Source organism: Pan troglodytes, chromosome 6, assembly GCF_028858775.2.
Source record: "Pan troglodytes isolate AG18354 chromosome 6, NHGRI_mPanTro3-v2.0_pri, whole genome shotgun sequence".
Classification (NCBI taxonomy): Eukaryota; Metazoa; Chordata; class Mammalia; order Primates; family Hominidae; genus Pan; species Pan troglodytes.
This window is the reverse complement of record NC_072404.2, coordinates 75,243,420-75,261,266: the sequence shown is the minus strand read 5'-3', so window position 1 is coordinate 75,261,266 and position 17,847 is coordinate 75,243,420. Positions and strand designations below refer to the sequence as shown.

The 17,847-nt window shown below is 35.0% G+C and overlaps 1 long non-coding RNA gene across 8 annotated transcripts in view; it reads left to right on the top strand.

Moving 5' to 3' along the window:
- Positions 1 to 17,847, top strand: part of LOC134810442 (uncharacterized) — a 97,337-nt gene that overhangs the window by 25,783 nt on the left and 53,707 nt on the right. For 2 of the 8 annotated variants that reach the window (XR_010158485.1, XR_010158483.1), the window contains exons 2-5: positions 3,698 to 5,459; positions 8,044 to 8,123; positions 9,948 to 10,139; positions 10,653 to 10,768. This is a non-coding gene — a long non-coding RNA (uncharacterized LOC134810442). Of the gene's footprint in view, positions 1 to 299; positions 5,460 to 8,043; positions 8,124 to 9,947; positions 10,140 to 10,652; positions 10,769 to 17,847 lie in introns of those variants that run through there. The other 6 variants (XR_010158479.1, XR_010158478.1, XR_010158482.1 and 3 more) reach the window with 5 other exon arrangements.

Below are 17,847 nucleotides of genomic sequence, written 5' to 3'. Positions count from 1 at the left end.
CTGTTTTGTCAAGCCTTAACAGCCAGCTGAAGGCTTAAATCAGAGAACTTAAATTGCCCCTGAAAAAATCACTGCAATCTGTACTACTCTTCAGACAATTCCCTATTTCTGTCAACCTACCCCTAACTCAATATTTAACTGATTTCTAACTTTGTGTCTCAACTACGTGATGCTTTCCAAAACTAGAATTACCTTGGCAGCCAGGTTTATAGACTTCAAAGAAACCTGATGCTGCTATGGATGGAAATAGGGGGCAAGCTGGTTTGTGTGGCGAGTGCCAAGGTTAAGTAAATAGACATAGTGGAGCCAAACATTCACCTGCATTTCAATATGATCAGATTTACACACACACACACACACACTCTTAAAGTTAGCGATTTATGCTATGAGAATGAGAATATTTTAGACTTGAGGAAACTCAAATTTAATAAAACCTGTAAGATGGCTGGCTATGACTTTATGTAAGCTGAATAAACATATCTTCATTCAGACTGATACTTCTGCCTTTCTTCTTTGAGTCTCTAATCATCCAAAGCCAACTTTTCAGTTCCTGAATGCTACAAATTATCTTCTATGAAAGTCATTGTTTTGTCTATGAAGCTTATCATAACTTCAGGGAATTTCACATTTGCATTTCTGATGGACTACAGTCTAAGGTGTTAGAAAATTGGTTTCAGCTTTCCCCACCTTTTTTTTTCCACTGTGAAGCAGCTCATTACAAAATAGACACATTTCTAAATCAAATACTTGAGTTATTATTGATGCATGTAGAGAATAGAGATGATTTGGTTAAGAAATGCCTAAAAGTTACTTTCTTGTTCCCATGATTTTCTAGTTGATTGAATGATTTATATGCTCAATTCCAAATTTAAATGTATGGTTTTTAATCATCATGATATAGTTAGTGGAAGGCTTTTAACCTTTACATTTAAGAAGCCCTTAGTACAACTCAAGCTTATTGACTTCTAAAGCTTAACATACAATATTTTTAAATGATTCAAGTCTATACATTTTATAGGTCTATAGTTTGAGCAATAGTAGAAGAATGTTTAAAGAGCCACTTGTTTTCCAATTACTGTAGTCATGGCTCCAAGATAGGCATGAATCCCCACCCTAAAAACAAAACATGAAAAATTGGCATACTTTGAGTAGACTACCTCTGTAAAGTATTAAAATCTCCAAACACAAAGCGACTCTAAGACTCAGTATAATTCATTTATTCGATGGCACTATAATGGGATTTCTTACACAATGAGAAGCAAGCAAATATTATCTTCTTTAAGTTCTTAAATGTTTTATTTAGTATCCCTAAATTAGGAAGGGAAACTAAACATTCACATAATCAAATATATAGGAGGGATCTGTATATTCCGTATTTTTTGAAGTTTTTTCTACTGGCAGATAGCATCTCATTTTGCTGTGACGGGCATTAAGACTGTGATTTTGAGATACGGTCAACCAAAACTTCATGCAACTAATTCCAGGGTTTATAGCAGAAAAGAAATTGTTGTGTACCTCTCATTACAACTCTTAACTATTTTTAAGGTAGCTTATATGGTTGACTTAGGGAAAAGGATGAAGATCCAGAAGAAAAATAGTGAGACTTCAGGTGATAGAGAAAAAGAGTTACAAAATGTTCTAAAAGGATAAAGCCCAAAGGCTGTAGAGCAACACAGTAATATTAAATCCTGGATTAAAGTGAAATGATTTAGGAGACTTTATAAGACATATCTGCAAAGCAATGCCTTTAGAAATATTTATTTAGTGAGCCTAATTATGTAAAATAGTGAGAATTGGTGACACAGTACAATATTATCTCTTCAGATATATATTTAACAAAATTAGGGAGTTTTGAGTTCGAGCATTTATCATCCTACTAAAGCCTTTAGCACATAGTTAATTCCATGGCATGTATTATCCTGTCTTCCAGAGACAAGTACAATGGGATTAAGGAGGATGAATGGACTGTCTCACTTAGCCTGGGAGATTCAGGTGAAGTTTGTGCACAGACTTGAAAGAAATGCAGAATTTCCTAGGGTAGGCAGGAGATGGGGCTTGCGGTGAGGGAAGTAAATTTCAGAAAAAATATCATGTGCAAAAAAGGTACACTGGTATGAGACAGCATGGTGTCTTTAAAAACTGTAGAGCAGTATTCCGATAGCATTTAGTTTAACTCCATCATTATATTTTTAAGCTATTTTTTGTACTATACTTCTAAAACATGTTTCTATCCTAAGCGAACTTACACAAACACCATAACAAGGCAAAATTTGGCGCTAAAGTATAAGCCATAACATTACAAAGGCAACGCATACAGGAGATTTGATATAAGAGTGTTTTGTACATATTTCAATTATTAGCACAGGGTTAGATATAATTCATCACTCAAAACTGATTGTTTTACTTGTACAGAAGCCAGTATGACTGAAGCTCTCTTTTCAGTCAATTAATGTCCACTTGCCTGCCAGTTTTTACCGTACATACCTGTGCCCTCCATGAAGCTAATTCCCCAACTGTTTAGGAAATTCAAATGGAACTCCTAAATAGTTCACACACAGCTTTTGTTAATAAATTACCCAACATATTTCAACCAGGTCAGGCTTCACAGCTATACATTTTTTAAAAAGTGTAAATTAACTCTTGACAAGGGAAATTCAAAACCATTCAAAGGCAAAGCCTGTGAATGAGACAAAGGATGAAAGGAAAATAGATGAAGTAATGCAATAGCCAGCTGAGGAGGAAAGGATGCCAAGTAGCTGTGATACAACAGCATGAAGCAAAGTGACTTCATTAATACTCTGCAAAGTACCAGAATGCTGCACAAGACAACACTTCGTTTCCAAACCAAACACAACCAGAGTTTACCACTATTGATTTTAAGTAGCAGCTGCCTAATTGCTAGAAAGCAGATACTTGAGCAGTTGTTGAGATATGCAAATGCAAATAAGCATTGTCACAAATATATCTGTATCACAGTGAGTATGGCTTTTGGTTTAGTTAGTTACACAATGATTGTGATATTTAGCCATCAGAGTAATTGAACTTTATAAAGTAATCAGCAGTAGCAAACAGGTATATAAATAGCAGTTACTTAGATGATAGTCAAATCACAATTAAAAAATATATAAAGAACTTTATTACTGTGCTTTTATTTCCTAATTTTAAAAACATTTTAATCTATTCCAACAATAATTTACTTTAAAATGATAATCTTTGTCACAAGAATGTTTATTCTATGAATATTTACTCAGCATCTTCCATGTTAAGTGTTTATGATGCAAAAAACAAAAATTTTCCTACAGTTATTTCTGTGTTGCTGACGTTAAAAGAATTCATAGAATAAACAGCTTAGGGAAAAATGATAAATGTGTAATCACACAACTCCTTAGCATTGTTAAATATGTATCTGAAGAGACCATATTATATTATTCAACTCCCTCAAATTTAACAATCTAAAATAGTGATATATTTTGGCTGGTGAAAATTTTAGACTTGACATTCTACTGTGGATTATCAATTTCAAAGAATTACATTGCCAAGAATATGCTACAAATAATGTTCATGTTATACTGAACCTAATCTAGTTTTGCCTCCACAAGTTCAGAAGATACTTCCAATCCTTTGTCAGCAAAAGCATCCATTTTAATTGAGCATTCTGTTCCATTTACTGTATATTTAAGTTGTTGTTATTACATAGCAGGAACTGTACTAGGAGAAGGAGCCAGAAAGGTGGTGACATACTTTTCCTTTCATGGGGAAACAGTCTAATGGAGAGAAGGACAAGTAAGAAACCACAAAGTGTATTTTGGTAAGTGTTTTGAGAGGAGCTCTAGAGGCTCAAAGGAGGAGTTGTTGGTTGGGTCCCCTGAGAAAGCAGGCCTTGAAATAAGGACTTGAATAGAATTAGTTTATTTGGGAAATGATTACAGGGAACACTAGTAGGGAGTGAGGGAGCAAGACAGGAAAGAGATAGAGTCAATTAAAGGCGCGTTGTCCAGCAAGTTCCCACCTGGCTGGCTGAAGCCTAATCCAACTGGGGAAGTTTGGGAAATGGTGTAAGACACAGTCTCAAATTTATCACACCTAAGGGAGAGGGATTTGGAGTATTTATAACTGCCAGCAGTCCTTGGTTGCAGTCTATTCAGAAAGGTATTAATTCTCTTACGCTTATGATTTGCAAAGGAAAAGAAAGTCCTCAGACCAAAACAATAACAGCAACAACCAAAAACTGTTTTCATTTGGAAGGAGGACCAAAAGGAAGGAATAAGGGTCAGGCACTGACTCTACAGGTACTCACTGATCTCTTTGTTATGACTATGGAGTGTTCTTTACTTTATTCCCACATTTTTTCACTGCACTGGGACCTGCATTTTTTTTTCTGTTTTGTCATTTGTCACGTTTGACTTTCTACTTTTCCTTAGTTAGGTCGTGAGACCAATCACAGAAATTATTTATTTATACATTTTCAAAATGTCTTTTCCTCTCCTACCCTTCTTCATGCTATTTCAAAAATTACACCACTGGATACATTTAAATGTTCTTCCTGTTTTGCATCTAAACCCAGCAGTGAACTATCACTAGAGAAAAACACCTGACTTCAGTGAACACCTGGTCTCAGATAAATTCATGACCACAGACCTCAAGTAGGTGCTGAGCACAGCCCTGCCATCCTCTTGCTACCCCCATCCTCCACTCCCAAACTTGATTATTTCATAATGGCTCCATGGTCAAAGTTTGATAACCATGCCTCAGCTGATAGTCTTGCCTCCTATTTCACTGAGGAAATGGATGCTGTCATAAAACAAAATACTTCATTTTATCACTAACAATTCTACCTAATTATCATTATCTATGCCCATGAACTCCATTTTCCACCTGTTACAACTGATGAACTTCATTGCTATGGCCAAAACTTCCAATGATACACTGGATCTCATCCCTTTTTTTGTCAACTCAAGAACTTTATTCCTACAGTTATCCATCTTTCCTAAAACATATATCTCTATATCTGTAGGATTAGTTTCATCAGCATTTGAACATACTCTAGGAAGTACCACAGTAATGTGAGCTTTAGTAATTAAATACCAAACTAAATAGCATTTCTAAGCCTCAGTTACTTCATCTATCATAAAGAATAATAAAATCTACCTTTTTGGATTATTGTTAGCATTAAATAAAATGAAGCATAAAAAGCTCCCAAAATATATGACATTGGTTAATAATTTATTATTAATATTCTATTACATAGCTAAATATAACAAAGCTAAAATATTGTCTTCTCTCAAGCATATCTTGATTTGTACATTCATTCTGGAACAGATACTCAGACTCAAAGCTCACTGGAGAGCAGAATGAGTATTCCAAAAATGGCCATCATATGTCTGGACCCACATTCTCTTCTAGAACATTGCCCCTACTCCATCAAGAAGTTGAGTGTATATACTTCTCTCTGAACCTGGGTAGGTCCTTATGACTTTTTGACTTTTTCAACTGATATGGTATGGCAGAAGCAAAGCTGTGTACATCTAAGGCTAGGCATTAAAAGGGGATAGTGCATCCGCCTGGTGCTAGTGCTCTCTCTCGCGCTCTCTCTTTTCTCCCTCTCTCTGTCTCTTTCTCTCCTTCTCTTAAAATGATCACCCCTGGAAATGAGCCAAGTAACCCAGGCTACTTGGACCAGCCCATGTTGAAAGAAACTGAAGTTCCCACTCTGTAGTCATGGCTATGCTTTACAGCTGACAGAGCACCACCTTGCCTGCTGTGTGAGTGAGCCATCTTAGAAGCAGATCCTCCAGTGTTCAGATGACTCACATCATCTGGTGTTGTATAGATATGGCTTTTACATAATGACACAAACTCAATATTTTTAAAACATTTATTCATGGAGTAACACTGCCAACTTGGACTGTGAGAGCAGAGACATTAAAAAATGAAAAGGGGTCTTTAGACTCCAAATTTATACAAGCAGGAAGCAGACTGAGAAAACTACTTCATCAAACACATGTTACATATTATGGAAGAGGAAGGATAATTCAGAAGCAGAACCAAGAATTTAAAGACCAGACCCAAGAGCCATGGAGCTGACATGACAAAGTGCCACAGACTGGGTGACTTAAACAACAGAACTTGATTTTCTCACAGTTTTGGAGGCTAGAAGTCTGAAGTGGAAGTGTCAGAAGGGTTCGTTTTTCCTATGGCTTCACTTCTTGGCTTATAGATTGCTGTCTTCTCCTTACATCTTCCCAGTGGTCTTTCCTCTGTGTGTGTCTGTGCTTAATTTCTTCTTCTTAAAAGAATGCCAGTCATATTGGACAAGAGCTACCCGTACAACCTCATTTTAATTAACTCTTTAAACATCCTACTCCTGATGAAGAGTAAACTGAGGCTCAATAAAACCTTAAAGAGTTTATTTGAGCAAGCAACAATTCATGAGTTGGGTAGCTCCAAACCAGAAGTGGTTCAAGAGCTCCAGTGAGGAAATGCAAGGAGGAGGCTTTTATAGGATGAATACAGAGGGAAAGCAAAGAAAATATTTGATTGAGTACAATTATACAATTGCCTTCTTTGGCCTATCCCATTGGAAAGTCTCTAGTTTTACAATTATAAGTTTATTGGCTACTTCTGATTGGTTGAGCTTAAGCTCTGCTTTTCTTTAATATAGGCATTTACAGGAAGTAGCTCAAGTTAAGTTTCACTGATGTTCGCAAATCAAGCAAGGTTTAAGTCATTTATGAGGCCTCACTGGTTTCATCTTCTCAGAGATTTTTTAGGCCTTGTCTCCATTTTAAGGTATTTTAACACTCCAAATACAGTCATATTCTAAGGTACTTGGGATTGGGATTTCAGCATATAAATTTGTGGGGACACAATCCAACCCATAACACCACTGCTTTGGGATTTCTTCTTACATGGTAATAGATAATCCAAACATCCCCTGTTTCCTGATAATATCCTAAATTGTTTACACTGCACTTCTGGAAGTGTCCTTTCTCATTCACTTTTGAACCATTTAAGGACTAGGACTTTACTTTGTGTTTCTGTAGTCTTCATGCATAGCACAAATTTCACAATCAAAGCAGCCCTGGCACATAATAGGTCTTCAATAAATGTTTGATGATTAAATTCCTCAAAGGCCGCATCGTGCTCTCTAAATGTTTTTTCAATGTGCATCTCTTAGAATGGTCTACTGTCATCTATTCTGTGATGGAAGAGGCAGTGTCACTTTTTTTGGCTAATAATTGTCAACTCAGCATTCAAAGCCCTGCAGTTTGACTCCAGTCTATCTTTCTTGCCTCATTTTCCACTTCCCCTTACCACTTGCACTACACTTCAACCCGTCTTGGCCATAAGCTCTTTCTTCATCATGTTCCACATTTTTTCCATTGTTGACTATGAATAAGTGGGCAAATGTGCAGAGGTCTACTTCCTTTTGGATATTTTTCTTGATTCCTCCTAACCATCTAAGATAATTGTTGTTTCTGGTAAACGCTTTTACACCATTTTGTACTTTGGCACTCACCTTATTCTATCATGTAATTCATTCATATGTAAACTCCTTCTACCTTAGTTCTCAGATTGTAAGCTGCTGTAAGGAGTGCTTCATGTTCATATTTACACTCCCTGAAGTCCTCAGAAGAACATTTGTAGCTTAGTAGATCCTCAAGTATATGTTAAACTGCCTTAAATTGATTAAAAACTAACTTAAGTCATCTCCCCTTATGGATATTAAGTATATTGACTTTAAAGGGTTTTCTTGCTGCTGCAAGTCATAACAGTAAATAGATGTAGAGAGAAATGTTTACAAGGACTATAATTAAGCAAAATAGGCTTTCTCTGACTTTTGCAAGCAAACTAATTTGTGTGTATATCATTTAGAATTGATTAAAATTTTAAATTTAATATCTGAAATTATTTGATTATTTTGGTTCTTGTGTTATAGTTATTTCTTCTGATATCTGATCTGCTATGATGATGTAGGTTAATCTCTTCCAACTTGATTTACAAAACTTGTTTTCAATTGCTGTACCACTCATTTCCTCAAAGGTTGCCTCTCATATCTCCTCATCATATATACCTCTTCAAATTCAATCGAGATTTCAATTCTTCTCACTTCTCCCCAACCTGTGAGTACCACTTTGTTGCACTGTAAAAATGCATAAGAACTCCTTCACATTATTTGAATTTTGCAATATATTATGTATTCTCAGAAAAAGCACTACACTGACACCCATAGTGTTGAACTACATAATTTTAAAAAGAGCTGATTTGAGTACAAAATAATTATTTAACTGACTACTTAATATCTAAGTATATCTTTCACTTAAAACAACTGATGGAATTTCTTTGACCAACACCAGCATCTCATGTGACTTAGTAAAAACATTTGTATATTTAGATACTGGCAACAGAAAAATGGCTTGGAGATTTCTCAGCAAAACTATTCTGTTTCAGAAATGTTTTGTTTCATATTTTATTAGTATATAATTATAATACTCTAAATGTCAGTTACAAAAATTAAATGAATAGTTGTGTTTTTGAATATTTACTCTACCACCTCTTGGTGTTCTGCTCAATAATGTACAGTGTGACTAAGTATAGTAACTCTATGAGTGACTATACAGAATTTCATACCCTTCTCCTCAAAGAGTGGTTAAAATACTTGGAGAACATCTCCATTCTTTAATAGATGTTAGAAAAAATCACTTTAAAAAGTCCTTTAGATTTAATAATTTAAAAAACAGGAACTCCTTTTTAGCAAAAATTTGATTATAAGGGTTTTTTAAGTTTCCACTATTATTGAATGTCAGTTAATTCTTAATTCATTCTTCTGTATCTTCTGAAAAATGTGGCAGTGAAAAAAATTTCAATCAACCACAATTACATGTCTACCAACCCAAGAATCATTAAGTTAATTAACCTTTAAATTCAAGAATCAACTAAAAGGAAATGTTCATTGAAATCAGTTTTTAAACAAAATTAAAAGTAAGATTCCAAGCCAATATTTTTTGTTAAAGTTTTTAGCTTTCAAATTCGGATGATAAAGCAAACTAAATGAATAAACTATGTCTTTCAGTAGCTATAACCCTAGTTCATATAGTAGGAAATTATTGTCATGCTACATGATCAAGTCAACTAAAGTGCCTAGGAACATAGGAGTTATTTAGTCAGTCCAATCTAGACCGTTTTGTTAAGCTCCAGAAAGTATAGAATTTACTTAATTGGCACCCTGATAAATGGTTCTCCAATCTAATTGGTATAATTACCAAAAGGCAGGTACAGTGTAATGTATTTAAATGACTCAAATCAATAGGTTCATGGAATATCTTTTTCATTTAAAGAGAGTTATTAACTTATTCAATGTAGTCTACTACATATCAATATCTAGCTCCAAATATATTCTAGTATACCTTGTCTCCAGATCTATGATTAAGAAAGAGATTATAAGTGCTTTCTATGGTTTTCATCTATCTGGAACAAAATTGAAAACTTAGCAAAGGGAGATTCTTTTCAACTAAAATTTATCAGAGCTGCACTGAATATACTTTCTTGTTTACCAAGAACTGTGTGATGATACTTAAATAAATGATTATTTCCATCACCTATCAAAATGTCCAAAGCCTTGATTTTCATCCGTCCTATTATAGTCCATCTATTGTCTTCTCTGATGCACAGTATCATGAAGAAAAAGTTAAGAATTATTATGAAGGAAGTGTCTTTTCTTCCCTTCAGCAGGAAAGATGAATGTTTTACTCATGAAAGTTATGAGGTAGAAAAATAGCTATTCCATTTTGTTTTTCACTTTTGATATGATATAAATTTCAGTGGAGACCTTAGAGATTCATAAGAAAGAAAATGAAAAACAAAGTCCTCAAAAATACTTTTTTTTTTTTGTCAGAAGAGCATCATTATTTTTAAGTTTCTCACAAACTTGTTTGTTCTGTCTCCAGTACTTTGATCTCCTGGTAATTTTAGAGTAATTGAGAATATTTTCTAACATACGTGTCAATATAATGAAGGAGCTGGGACCTAAATGAAGAAGCGACAGAATTTACAGTGGCTTTGAATGCTGGTTCCTGAATGGATTTGCTTGACCGCAATTCAATCTTTTTTGTGGCTCAAGGCTCACTCACCTCTAAAAGGTACTTCGTTTGTCAGAATCGATTTAAATCAATTTCTGTGGAAATTAAAATTAAATATGGTATCCCTAAGATTCTTGCATTTATTTCAATTTTTAAATTATTGATTTATACATGATTTTTATGCCCCTATCATTATATGAACATTTATATAATTAGTGCTGATAACCAATATGCAATTTCATTTCTTTCTCTGAGATAGCTTTCATTACATTTACTTTTCACATCAGAAGCTGGCATTCCAGTCTTCTTGAAGCTTAATTCTTTTATTGAAATTTAGTTATAGATATCCCATGATATTCTCTCCCTGGAAGTTGGTATTATAAGCTTGTTATTGTTTGTTTAAAGTTGGCTATAGAAGGATATTCTTCCCCAGTTTGTCTTTAGAGGTTAGAGCTTATCAATTTTTTTTTTTTAAAGAAATTTGGGGAGGTTGTTTCACTTGTGATTGTCAAAAGTTCTGAGTTTCTTTTGTTGTTGTTTTTGTTTTTGTTTGTTTGTTTGTTTTTGAGACAGTCTCGTTCTGTCAACCAGGCTGGAGTGCAGTGGCACGATCTCGGCTCGCTGTAACCTCCACCTCCCGGGCTCAAGCAATTCTCCTGCCTCAGCCTCCTGAGTAGCTGGGATTCCAGGTGTGTGCAAGTTCTGAGTTCTTTAAAGCTTTTTAAAAAGGCTTTTCTAAATGTTTTTCTCTTAGGAGATTTAGAAATTTTATCTATATTTCATTGCATTGCAATTACATCTGTGTCCTGAAACATTGGTTATTCTTCCGGGTTTTGATGGTTACTAGATGAGTGTGTGTGTGTGTGTGTGTGTGTGTGTGTGTGTGTGTTATGAACAATGCTAGATTATTGGGGAAAATCAGAATAATTTGAATGCCATCACACTATCCACAGGAAAGGCATATTTGTTTATACAAAGAGAAACGAGAAAATCTTTTGTGATCATGCAGGACCAGAAAGTGATAAAAATATATGGTTCTGTAGAAATAAATGTTTAGCTGGAAGGAAATTGGCAGTTTTCTTCTTTGTATTTGCTACCAAATTTCTTCAACCTTAAAGTTTTACAAAATTGTTGATACTCAGGAAGAAATGAGAAAAGAGAATATAGGAGAATTTATTTTAGCCAGCGAGAAATTTTAGAATTTGGTGGATATAATGTATAATATAACTATAAATTCAAAACTGTACTTGTCTGTGATATCATTAGTAGAATCTTTTAGAAATCAGGATTTTAAAAATATTAATATTTGTAAAATTAACATTGACACTTAATACAAAACATACATTACCTTGTTATGTTGCTGCATATCCAGAGTGTAAACTAATGATGAAAATGATAATAATGATCACAATCATGCTAACAGAAAATAACATTTGTTGGGTTCTTACTCTTTAACATATTACCTACCGTTTCTCATTGAGTTTTGTGGAGATAGTATGCTCAATGATTTTACTAGATAAGAAAACATTACATCACATATCTCATACAATTTCTTACTGTTAAAATTAAGTATGATGACTAAAGTAATTATAAATTCTGTCCTCAAATGCACATTATTCACACACACAATATTTCTTTTGTTTGTTTGTTTGTTTTTGTTTTTGTTTTTGTTTTTGTTTTGAGACAGAGTCTTGCTCTGTCTCCCAGGCTGGAGTGCAGTGGCCTGATCTCAGCTCACAACAACCTCCGCCTCCCAGGTTCAAGCAATTCTCCTGCCTCAGCCTCCCGAGTAGCTGGGACTACAGGCGTCTGCCACCATGCCTGGCTAATTTTTGTATTTTTAGTAGAGACGGGGTTTCACCATATTGGCCAGGCTGGTCTCGAACTCCTGACCTTGTGATCCGCCCGCCTTGGCCTCCCAAAGTGCTGGGATTACAGGCGTGAGCCACCGCGCCCAGCCCACACAATATTTCTTAAAATGTTATGGATTTATATTTTATCTTTTTAAATCCACCATTAATGTAAATGTATTCACCAGACCCTTAGGGTTTCAGCAAAGAATGTGAACTTTTCTCAATTCATTTGTTTATTCACTGGTAATATTTCATATTGAAATTGAAAAGACGAGAGAATTATGATAAAAGTCGCTTTTGTCCAGTCAATGCTATTAAGCGAGTTAACCATAGACATTCTCTCAAATCAGCTAATAGAATTGTATTTTCAGTGGACATTTTTAATTGCATTAAATACAAAAGATATAAACTAAATTATTCATCCTAATTATACAAAAAAGATGATAAACTTAAGCAATATGACTATCTGTATAATTCACTCAGAAATTAAGATTTTCAAATCACCAACAGTTTAGATCAAAACAAAAGGTATAAATAAAAGGCCTCTAACGGTATCAACTACCTCCTAAATTTCAATAACAGAATCTTTTATGAAATTTAAATTAATACGGCATTATTGAATATACACGAAGCAGAATAATCCTTAAATATATTTGTGCCAATCTGGTTTTGGAGAAAGTTTTAAACTTTATGAAGTCCTAATATATAAATTGTTTTTATATTACGGAATACTTACAAATATCTAATGAGCTATCTTGGCGACGAGACCTAAGCCTAAACATAAAATTTATTTATGTTTCATGTATGCCTTATGTACATCACCTGAAGGTAATTTTATACAATATTTTAAATAAATTTGTTCATGAAACAAAGTTTTGATGGCATTTTATTATGACTTGTCACCTAAGATCAAGTAAGAAATTTTCCGATGGCATGTAGGTGCTCAATTTTAGATTTTAGAGTATTCTGGATTGGGGGCATTCCTAATCCAAAAATCTGAAATCCAAAGTGCTACAAAATTTGAAACTATACACACCAATACACACACACATATATATTTAGTTTCCTGACATGTGCGCCTGTATATGAGTGTTGCTTTTACAGACCATGTCTTTGTGTTGGACATGTCAGTTTAATATGCCTGCCATATCCCAATTCCATTTAACATAATTTGTCTTCTTCAAACTCTTAAAAGAGATATGCAACATACCAGCTGACCTCACATGAATGGTTATAGATACAGGCATGCCTCATTTTATTATTATTTTATTTATTGCACTTTGCAGATATCACTTTTTTTTTTTTAACAAATTGAAGGTCTGTGGCAATCCTGCATCCAGCAAGTTATTGGCATTGTTTTCCAACAGCATGTGCTCACTTCTTGTGTTTGTGTCTCATTTTGGTAATTATCACAATATTTCAAACTTTTAAATTATTACGTTATGGTAGTCTTTGATGGTGGTCTGTGATCATTGATCTTTGATATTACTATTGTAATTGTTTTGGAGTGCCTGCCATGAGCCACACCCATGTGGATTTAATAAATGTTGTGTGCATTCCAACTACTTTGCCAACTGCTCTCTCATCTCTCTCACTCTCCTTGGGCTTCTCTATTTCCTGAGAAAAAATTGAAATTAGGCCAATTAATAACTCTATAATAGCCTCTAAGTCATGGGTGTTCAATCTTTTGGCTTCCTTAGGCCACATTGGAAGAAGAATTGTCTTGGGCCACACATAAAATATACTATCACTAATGATAGCTGTTAAGCTAAAAAACAAAATCAGAAAAAAACTCGTAATGTTTTAAGAAAGTTTACGAAATTTGTGTTGGTCAACGCATATCCTGGGCTGCAGGCTGAGCGTTGAACAAGCTTGTTGCAAGTGTCCAAGTGAAAGGAAGAGTTGCATATCTCCCTCTCACTTTAAATTGAAATCTCAAAATGATTAAGCTTAGTGAGGAAGGGATATTGAAAGCTGAGAAAGGCAGAATGCTAGTCCTTTTGCATCAAGCAGTTAACCAAGTTGTGAATGCAAAGGAAAAGTTCTTGAAGTAAATTGAAAGTGCTACCCCAGTGAACACACCAATGATAATAAAATGAAACAACTGTATTACTGATATAGAAAACATTTTAGTGGTCTGGATAAAAGATCAAAACAGCCACAATAGTCTCTTAAGCCAAACTCAAATCCAGAGCAAGACCCTAACTGTCTTCAATTCTGTGAAGGCAGACAGAGGTGAGGAAGCTGCAGAAGAAAAGTTGGAAGCTAGAGGAGGTTGGCTCATGAGGTTTAAGAAGCTATCTCTATAACATAAAAGTCTAAGATGAAGCAGCAAGTGCTGATGCAAAAGCTGCAGCAAATGATCCAGAAGATCTAGCTAAGATCATCGAAGAAAGTGCCTACAGTGAAGAACAGATTTTCAATGCAGAAAAACAGCCTTCTGTTGGAAGAAGATAGCATCTAACACTTTCATAGCTAGAAAGCAGAAGTCAATGTCTGGCTTTTAAAGCCTCAAAGGACAATCTGAGTCTCTTGTTAGGGGCTAATGCAGCTGGCAACTTGATGTTGAAGCCAATGGTCATTTATCATTCCAAAACTTCTAGGACCCTTAAGAGTTATGCTAAATCTACTCTGCTTGTGCTGTATAAAATGGAATAACAAAGCCTTGATGGCAACACTTCTATTTACAGCATGGCATGCTGAATATTTTATGCCCTATATTGAGACCTACCCTTCAGACAAAAATATTCTCTTAAAAAATATTACTGCTCTTTAACAATGAACCTAATCACCCAAGAGCTCTGATGGACACATACAAGGAAATCAATGTTGCATTCATGTCTGCCAACAAAACATCCATTTTACAGCACATAGATCAAGGAGTAATGTTTGCTTTGTAGTCTTATTATTTAAGAAATATTTTAAGGCTATAGGGCTATAGCTGCTATAGATAGTGATTACTTTGATGGATCTGGGCAAAGTAAATTGAAAATCTTCTGGAAATAATTCACCATTCTAGATGCCATTAGTGATTTCTGGGAAGAAGTCAAAATATCAACATTTGTAGAAGTTTGGAAGAAGTCGATTCCAGCCCTCATGGATAATTTTGAGGGATTCAAGACTTCAGTGGAAGTCCCTGAAGATGTGGTGGAAATAGCAAGATGAATTAGAATTAGACGTAAAGAATTAGAATTAAAATTAGAATTAGATATAATGCCTGAAGATGTGACTGAATCACTGCAGTCTTCTGATAAAACGAACAGATGAGGAATTCCTTCTTATGGCTGAACAAAGAAAGTGATTGATTCCTTGAGATGGATTCTACTCCTAGTGAAGATACTGTGAACATGTTTTGAAATAAAAACAAATTATTTAAAATATTTCAAAAACTTAGTAGATAAAGCAGTGGCAGAGTTTGAGAGGATTTACTCCAGTTTTGAAAGAAGATCTACCATGGGTAAGATGCTATAAAAGGAAATAGCATGCTACAGAGAAATCTTTCATGAAAGAAAGAGTCAATAGATGTGACAAACTTCATTTGTTGTCTTATTTCAAGAACTTGGCATAGCCATCCCAATCTTCAGCAACCACCATTCTGATTAGTCAACGGCCATCAACATGGAGGCAAGACCCTCCACAAGCAAAAAAATTACATCTAATTGAAGGCTTAAATGATTGTTAGCACTTTTTAACAATAAAGTATTTTTAATTAAGGTTTGTACATTGTCTTTTAGACATAATGCTAGTGCACACTTAATGGATTACAGTAAGTGTAAACATAAATTTTTTATCGACTGGGAAACCAAAAAATCATCTGACTTACCTTTCTGCAATATTTGCATTATTTGGGGGCCTGGAATTAAGTCTGCAGTATTTCAGATGAATGCCTATAATTAGACTGGAGTGTATATTTGATTCTAGGAGATCCAATCAATAGTCAATCAGTTTTTTCTTTAATTATCAGAAATAAGAGGCAGAGAAACTGTATTCTGAAGGCAACAGATTCTGCGTTGGACAAGTTATGTAAAAGTTTTGGCCTGAGCTGACAACATTGCAAATTATTACAACCACCTAAATGATGAATAAACAGAAAGGGTGGGCAGGGAAAATTCAGTTGTAGACTAAAAGAGTGGAACAGACTCTAAGAAGCAAGAAACCTGCAGGATCAGAAAGATGTGAAGCTAAAGTACTTGTTTTAAGATGCCTTGGATCCTATGAGTCCACATTTCCTTTTCAAATCTTTTAAAATATTCAAAAGAAGACATTTATGCAGCCAAAAAACACATGAAAAAAATGCCCACCATCACTGGCCATCAGAGAAATGCAAATCAAAACCACAATGAGATACCATCTCACACCAGTTAGAATGGCAATCATTAAAAAGTCAGGAAACAACAGGTGCTGGAGAGGATGTGGAGAAACAGGAACACTTTTACACTGTTGGTGGGACTGTAAACTAGTTCAACCATTGTGGAAGTCAGTGTGGCGATTCCTCAGGGATCTAGAACTAGAAATACCATTTGACCCAGCCATCCCATTACTGGGTATGTACCCAAAGGACTATAAATCATGCTGCTATAAAGACACATGCACACGTATGTTTATTGCGGCACTATTCACAATAGCAAAGACTTGGAACCAACCCAAATGTCCAACAATGATAGACTGGATTAAGAAAATGTGGCACATATACACCATGGAATACTATGCAGCCATAAAAAAGGATGAGTTCATGTCCTTTGTAGGGACATGGATGAAATTGGAAATCATCATTCTCAGTAAACTATCACAAGAACAAAAAACCAAACACCGCTTATTCTCACTCATAGGTGGGAATTGAACAATGAGAACACATGGACACAGGAAGGGGAACATCACACTCTGGGGACTGTTGTGGGGTTGGGGGGGGGGAGGGATAGCACTGGGAGATATACCTAATGCTAGATGACGAGTTAGTGGGTGCAGTGCACCAGCATGGCACATGTATACATATGTAACTAACATGCACATTGTGCACATGTACCCTAAAACTTAAAGTATAATAATAATAAATAAAATAAAATAAAATAAAAATTCACCCAGCCAGTTTTTCTTGGAATATTTTGAATGGGCATTTATTGTTTACAACTAAAATGATTTTCTTGTTTGGCTTTTCTTTCATTAGATAAATGTACACATCTTGGAAAAAAATTAGCATATCAGGACAAAGTTACATTTATACAATTATATTTCATTATTTTTCACTAAAAAAATATGTTACTATAAAGCAGGTAGCAGAGTTTATCTTGGAAAAGAAAGCCAATACAATGATGGTCTTTAAATGTGGATGGAGAGGCATCCAAGGCATGCCAATGTGTCCTACAGCATGACACAGCTGCTGGAGGAGGCAGAGGTGAGGGTAAGAAACAATGTAAAATATTATAAGGGAGGTGACTCAAACCACATGGAGTATGTGCACATGTGTGTAAACATGGATAGAACTTATGTTTCTAACAAAGTGATTCATTTTCTGAAGTCAGGGACTGTTTTATTCTCTTGTACTTCTCAATGTCTTGAATAGCAATAAGTCCATAGAAGGAGCCAAATAAATAAATGAATCTGAGTTTTGCCTTCCTCAATGACCTTGGGCAAACTGTTTAATCTTGATTACAACACAAATATTTTTTATAGCTATAATAAACTATAGCTGTGTTGTGATTGGAATAGATGAATGAATGAATGAATGTTTTTTCAGAACCTGTTAGTACCAGCATATTAGCAAGGTTAGCAAACAATCCTAAGCCCTCCAAATCTAGGGCTTTCTCACTCCCCTATCCCCACAAAAAGATGGATTTCTTACTCACCTCACATGATAGCTGCAAATAACTGCTGGTCTGCTCCATGTGTTTTCTCCATCATGGAATCCAGCCTGAAGG